Consider the following 7671-nt stretch of genomic DNA (forward strand, 5'->3'; position numbering starts at 1 on the left):
ACACTTTTACCAATTTGATGAACACTTGTGACTTCTGACAAATCTGAAAACAAGTTTAACTGCCGCTGAATGACTTGCCTGGGGTCCTCCTGCTCTAGCACTCCCCCCATGAGCACTTTTCCCAGGTCGAAGCCCCTCCTTCAGCTCAGATTCTGGTTGAAAAGACGTATGAAGCCAAGCCTCGCTCATCCAAAGTAGAGCACAGCCAGAGTCACAACTGAGCTGTGTACCTCATGTAATGTGCCTGAGAAATGAATGGTTATTACATGACGAGGTTTTAAAACACTGCTCTTAATACTGTATGACCCAGAAAATACTGATTTCATAAATTTTAAACTTTCATAAAAGGAGAAAATTGTTATAATAGAATACTAAATGATAACAGCAGGGTATAAATTTGTATGTACAAAATGATTCCAATTATACAGAAAAATATTGAGAACTATACGTGTTTGTTACATGTCAGAAAAACACTAAAACTTAAACAATGGTTATTTTTAAAATAGTAGACTTAAGAGAGCTTTGAGTCTTTGTATTCAGATCTAGTTTTGATCCTGTTCAGCCACTTCCTAGCTATATGATTTGAAGTAAACAATTTAATTAGTCTTCCTTTGACCATATCTATGTCTACCTCACTGGGGTATTGTACAATTAGGTAAAATATGAATGTGTATTAATACGTGTGAAAAATTAGCACAGTACTTCAGAGTAAGCTGTAAATAAATGTTAGCTATTATTTTTGTTATTTTGGTATTGTCATCATGATAATTTCCTGTATTTCCCATTTATTATACTGGGTATATATTAGTTTTAGTCAAAAAAATCAAAACCATAAAGGTAGAAAAATTAAACTACCAGGTTCTAATATAAAAATATCATACAATGCTAAATAGCCTCTTAATGATAAGGAATGGCATGCAGCCGAAGGAGCAGTGAGCAGCCAGCAGACAGGCACAGGGCAGAAGCACGCCCAGTGCAGAAGCATGCCGGAGCTGCCCTGATGAACAGGGTATGGTCATCAGAGAAGCTGACTGATTAATCTCTGTGTATTGTAAAAAGTAAGTTGAAAGTGACCTAGAAATGAGAAAAAGGACAGAGTTGTCATTGCAAAAGATATTTCTCTCTGGAAACTTAAGAACATTTTTTGTACCCAGTGGGATGCAGTTTGATGAAGTCCTGGCTTGTGTGCTGGGAAAAATACCTAATAAAGACTTGATGCCTGCAGAGAGGGAACAGGCTGAAATCTAAGGTTTTCCACCTCTTTAATGGCAAACAGCCCAGAGACTATGACTTTTTAGCAGAGTTAGAGGATATCTTAAGTACAGATACTTACAAGGTCTGTAAGATCAGAAGGGTCTTCTGAGGTCAAAGCTGTCAGAAACTTGCTCGGTCAGCAGTGAATAAAACAGACCCAGAGAATTTTTTTTTTGATAAGAACTAGAACATAAATATAACTTATAAGTACATTCAGAACCTAAAGATTGTGATAAACATCAATTTTTATAAATTATTTTATAATGCAATATATTCAAGAGCAAGAAGCATGCTTTTAAACATGACTTTTATACTAGGTATTGTAAACAGAATGCTAAACAAGGAGTCATAAAACCATTTAATTCGGCTCCTAACTAGCACCATGACTCTGTATGTGATATCATCTTGGGACGTCAGATGCTTCATTTATATGAAATTGTGGTTGCATTGCATTATCTTTTATGTCCCTTCTCTTTCTAACCTTCTTATATTCTTTAATTTCTGCAACATCTTGATACTGAGGCATATTTCACTGAACATTAATATATAACAACAAATAATTGATGCCTAAAAATAGACGTTTTCAAAACTGAAGGATGATATTAAACACAGTTTATAGGATTCATATGAGAATGTACCTCAATGAATTTTCGAAAGTGGACAACACTGTAATCCTCACTCAGATCAAGAACAGAATATTATCAGCAACCCAGATGTTCCTCTCATATCCCCTTAAGTCACTACCTTTTCCCAAGGGTAGCCGCCATCCTGTGCTACCATAGCAGAAATTATTTTTGTCTGTTCTTGAACTTCATAAAGATGGAATCATACAGCGTGTCTTTTTCTCAGTCTGGCTTTCTTTACTCAGTATTATAGCCATCAGATTTTAACAAAGACATTTAAAACAACAAGCAGGTAATATTTTAGTGGAGGAAGGCACAGATGGAAAATGGATGCTTAACTGAATTGTTAAAATCTAAACTCTGTAATCTAAAAATGTATTATCCTGTAGTGGCTGTTTTCTCACATGGTAGAAATTGGTCTCACATAAAACAAAGACTAAGCTAAGTAGCTGAAGCAGACAACTTAGTCCATTCTCTCAATTTGTATAAGCAAAGTTTTATTAATTTAAAATATCTTCTGAAACTATTTGAAATTAAATTTTCCTCAATTTAAGAAACTTATTGCTGTTTTGCTATGTGGAATATGCAATATTAGGCGGCAAGGCTAAGCCGCAAGGTCAAAGATACGATTTCCATTCTTCATGTGAGCTTACAAAGTATTTTAAATCAAATTCTTTCTGTCTGAGTAGAATACATGATTTGATAATAGAATTATACGTTTCAGTAGAAGTTGAAGAATTATTAAACATAAATAGAAAAGAGATTTGATAACTTGCTGGGGAGTCAAGGGAAATAGTTTAAAACTAAATGGAAGATTTAGGGAACTCGAGAATGATGCTGCTCAAGCTAGAAAATGGAGATCGTAATGGAGTTTAAAAGATGGAGAGTGCAAGCAGGGGGTGATGGTGGCTAAACTAGGGGATTATGCTTTCCAATCAAAGGGGATAACCTAAGCAAAAAAAAAAAAAAAAAAAAGTTTGTCAGTTATCGATTACTTTATAACAAACACTCCAAGAAGAAATTCCACCTGTGGACTGCAGCATCTGTCTGCTCCTGCCCAAAAGCTCCAGCCTGCAGGCCTGCCTACAAATTTCAGACCTGACACCCTCCACAATCACATGAGCCAATTCCTTGAAATAAATCTCTTTTTATATATATATATACACAGACATGTGTATATACATACACATGTATATACATAATTTTTATTTATATGTATATATATATGAAATTATAAAATGTGTTTGCCTGATATACCTGACCCTCCCCTGGTGCTGTTCTTTGGGGAAGGATGGTACACTGGGGAGCTTGCATTTATTTTTGCCTCTTGTTTACATTATATCAGTGAGTGAATAAAGACTTCATTGTTACTTCCAAAAAACAAAAACAAAGCAAAAGTAAGAACAAAAAATATTCCAGAATGTAGTGGCTTAAAACTTACTTCACTGATGTACTTACCGTTTGGGCAGGGCTTACCTGGTATGGCTTGCCTGCGCCGCCTGAGGTTTTAACTGGGGTAGGTGCACTGTCAGTATGGCTCCCTCTCCTGGTTGGAAGGTAGGTGCTTAAGGCCGCTGGCAGCTCAGCTGGGGCTGTGGGTCAGAGGGATCTCTGTTGGTGGCAGCAATCCAAAAGTGAACATTTCAAGGGCACAAGGCAGAACTGCAGGGCATTTTTATGATCTAGCCTTGGAAGTTACATGACATCACTTCCACCGTGCTCTAGTGTTTGGTGTGGTCACAAGAGCCCACACAATTTCGAGGAGCAAGTGCATAGACTCTACCTTGAGTTTCAAGGTAGAGTGAGTTTCAAATTTCCAGAAAACATGTGGCAGAGAATAGAATGGTAGTTGTTAGGGTCTGGGGGCTGGAGTAAATGGGAAAAGTTTGGTAAAAGGTTGCAAACTTTTATTTATAATATGAATAAATTCTGATGATTATCTATCTATCTATCTATCTATCTATCTATCTATCTATCTATCTATTGCGTGCATAGTGTGGTGACTATAGTTGATAATACTGTCTTGTATAATTGAAATTGATTGGTTAAGAGATCTTAAGCATTAAGTAGATCTTAAGTAGATCTTCATCATTTAGTAGATCTTAAGCTTAGGTAGACCTTCCTGCCATACACAAAATGGTAAATATGTGAGGTTATGAATGTATTAATTAACTAGAGTGTGAGAATCCTTTCACAATTTGTACATATTATCAGATCGTGTTGTGCATATTAAATATATTACAATTTCAAATTGTCAATTATGTCAATGATTCCTCAGTAAAGCTAAAGAAAAGAATTAGAAAACATGCGGGACAGGAGCTATTTTTGTGACTGTCTTTGAAAAATAAAATATGCCCCTGATGCCACTGTCTGTCCTCTGGCCACAATAAATATCACCTCTTCACGTACGCAAAATGTCTCACCTTCTCCCACAAATCCCCCACATTCTCATCATATTATGGGATAAGGTTCACACTCAGACTTGAGGTTTATTAGTTCCATGTGTACCATTTTTTTAAATTAAAAGCCAGTGAACTAAAGAGATAAACTATGACCTGTTCATATCCCCAACATACAATGATAGGACAGGCATGAGACAATCAGTATACACACTCCTGCTCAAAACAAAGGGAAACAGGGGGTTCACAGCTGTCACTGGTCCATGTCAATCCTAAAACCCAACTGGACACATATCACCAGTTTCTTGATTATGGATAATTACTACTCTGAGTGTTGTTCTCTGGGCTCTGGGCTCTGGGCTCCACTGCCTAAGATCTTATTTCATCCTTTCTTTTTCCATAAAAGCAAACATGCAAGCAAAAATCAATACAAACTGAGTCTGAAACTGAGTCACCTTCTCATTCTACTTCAGGTTCATAAAATGACAGAGATTCAAAGGCATTTATTCATTTTGTACTGTGTCACTTTTAGTGCAGTGGCTTTAGTACAGTGTGCTGGCAGGACTTCTACCAACATATTTCTCTTAAGGTGCTGTGAGTTATTCTGTGAATCTTATTGTGGTTCCCTCCACAAGATAAAAGTCACAACCTTATGAGACTGTTGTGAGATAAAATCATGAAAATTCTGAGAAGCTCTGTAGTTTCCTGGAGAGAATCTGTAAATCATCCCCTTATAATCTTTAAAGGGCCGTTTGTCTGAAAGGCTCTGTGAGTCCCAGCCTTATAGATGTCTGAGGCCTTAGAAAAGGATCTTAGATTCCCACTCAGGAGTTGATCTTTGGCCTAAGGCCCTTTCTGAATATGAGAATCATTTGTCAGAATTGTCTAAGAATGAGAAATAATTTTATTTTTTAATCCAGTACATCTTGGCTTTTTTACGTTAAACATTTTCTCCTTAGCGCATATCTATCCTCTTGTTTTGTCAGAAGCAGTGAGAAGACTGTAGGTGTAGCTTTCAAATATTTTGCCTGGAAGTGTGCTCGGTTATATCATCACATTCATTAAGGACATTTCCTAGTATCTAGTGTCACCTTTCTGGCAGGTGACAGAACCACCAAGGTTTCTGCCACATCTTAACACAGATTTCCTTCTCTTCAATTTTCAATATCATCTTTCTTACTTTGAGTTTTCACCGAGAGCCTCCGTGAAGCCCTTCAGGGACTCAGAGGTGACTAGCACCCTCCTCAAGGCCCTTCCAGCTTCCGCCTGCCATCCAGCCCCCAAAGCTCATTCCACATTTGAGGATTTTTCGGGCGGCACCCGAGCTCCAGGTGCCCACACCTGTAACAGCTCATACTCCTGCACAATAAACCACCACAACATTTTATTACCACGCCCATTCTATGCATCAGAAATTTGGGGAAAGCCTAGATGAACGGTCCTTGTTGGAGTCTCTCGGGCAGTTGCGGTCAGGGAGTGACTGTAGCTAAGCTGGAGTAGGTGGGGGCCGGTCAGGCATTTCTCTCTCCTCACACAGTCACAGGGATTCTGCGTGTGTGCTCTCCCGTGGGGTAGTTTGGGTTCCGTTTCCACGTGGCAGCCTCAGGACTTTAGCATAAGTGTCTCAGTGAGCAAGGTGAGAGATGCATAGTCTTTTCTTTTTTTTAATGGATAAATTTACCTCTTTAATTTAATTTTTTATTGTAGTCAATTTACAATTATTGTGTTAATTTCTGGTATACAGCATAGTGATTTTATATATATATATATTCCTTTTTATATTCTTTTCCATTATAGGTCATTACAACACATTGAATATAGTTCCTGGTCACAGTCTTTTCTTACTTTACCTTGGGGATCGGACAGCATCATACCCATCACGTTCTGTTGGTTATAAGTGAGTCATAAATCCATAGACTTAAGGAGAAGGGAATTAAATTCCATACCTGAAGGATGTGTCAAGTTTCTACAACAGAGTTTGGCAAAGTTTCTGCAAAAGGGCAAATAGTAAGTATTTTAGGCTGTGCGAGCCACATACAATCTCTGTCATGTATCCTTCATTATTTTATAATTGTTAAAAAAAATACTAAAAAATTCCTAGCTTCTGGGCAGTAAAAAAACAAACAAACGAAAAGGTGGTATAAATCCAGGCTGATTTGCTTCATAGCTTGTAGTTTGCCAGCTTCTGTTCCAGAAAGACATGTGGGATGAAGGCTATTGTTGCTGCAGCCATCTAGGAAAATATAGTATGCCACAACAGCGAGTGTGAAGGGGACTCTCAGGCAAGATGACCACTGAGGCTGGATGTCAGAGAGCACAACATAAAGTAGAAAATTAGACTCGGTGTAAAGGATACTAGACCATGAATACTTAGTAACGCTCATCATCAGTTCTAATGCCCAAATTTATAAAATAGCTCCCAAATTCTGGGGGCTATATGAGGCATTGGGAATATCCAGGTAAGACTAAAACATAGATCCTTTGTTTGAAGAGTTTGCATTCTATTAAAGGGACACACACATAGACAGATGACAGTACAGCATGATCAGTGTTCAAGGAAATGTTTATGCAAAGTGCTGTCAGAGATGAGGGCATAGAAGGAAATTTAGTTTTGTCTTAAGGGCTGGCTTCCAAGAAGAGGGGATATTCAAGGATAATTTTAAGTTATTAAGCAGAGAAAGGGAAAAAAGAAAGAAGAAATGCACTATAAAATAGTCATGAAGTGCATGCTATGTTCAGTAAGCTGTGAGTAGGTTAGGACTGCAAAGTTAGAAGAAGTGGTATGGGTGCTGTAAAAAAGTGGATAGGTAGAACCAGTTTAGGAAGTGCCCTCAACAACATGCTAAAACGTTTGAGGCTTTTGACCAGGAGTTTTCAGATTCTTTTGCTTAAATTCTTAGGCTACATCAGAGGTGCTCCAGGATGGAGAGAATAAAATTCTGTAGGCAAAACTCTGGGCCCTCCACTCTCTATCACTCCCATCCCTGCTTTGGCCCAAGAAATTCTCTTTTTATCTATGGAATTCATTGCAGAGAAAATGATAAAGACCATTGCTAACATGATAAAATAAACTGATAGTCACTGCCATGTGCAATGAAACACCATCAAGTTTTAAAGAAGGGGAATGAGGTTCTGAATTATGTGTTTTAAAGGGCTGTTCTCATGCTCTTGTGGAGAATATGCCGTGTGGAGAAAGCAGACATGTCAAGCAGGGACATGAGTCAGGAGTCTGGCAATTTGAAAAAGCTGCAATTAAAGGCAGTGGCGGTGTAGATTTCATAAATGCACTTAGTGCAGAAAGACACTGGATGCGAATAAGAAAGGGGAGGTGTAGCCAAAGGATGATGAGTAAGAAAAACTGCAAAATATACTCTGATGCAAATAAAATAAGAAAA

The 7671-nt window shown here is 37.8% G+C and overlaps 1 long non-coding RNA gene across 1 annotated transcript in view; it reads left to right on the forward strand.

Annotated features, from left to right (window-relative positions):
• LOC105068857 (uncharacterized) overlaps positions 1-7671 on the forward strand; it is a 149124-nt gene that overhangs the window by 70803 nt on the left and 70650 nt on the right. Inside the window, exon 10 of the long non-coding RNA XR_012509157.1 lies at positions 6074-6283. This is a non-coding gene — a long non-coding RNA (uncharacterized LOC105068857). The remainder of the gene's footprint in view (positions 1-6073; positions 6284-7671) is intronic.

This window comes from Camelus bactrianus, chromosome 9 (genome assembly GCF_048773025.1).
Source record: "Camelus bactrianus isolate YW-2024 breed Bactrian camel chromosome 9, ASM4877302v1, whole genome shotgun sequence".
Lineage (NCBI taxonomy): Eukaryota > Metazoa > Chordata > Mammalia > Artiodactyla > Camelidae > Camelus > Camelus bactrianus.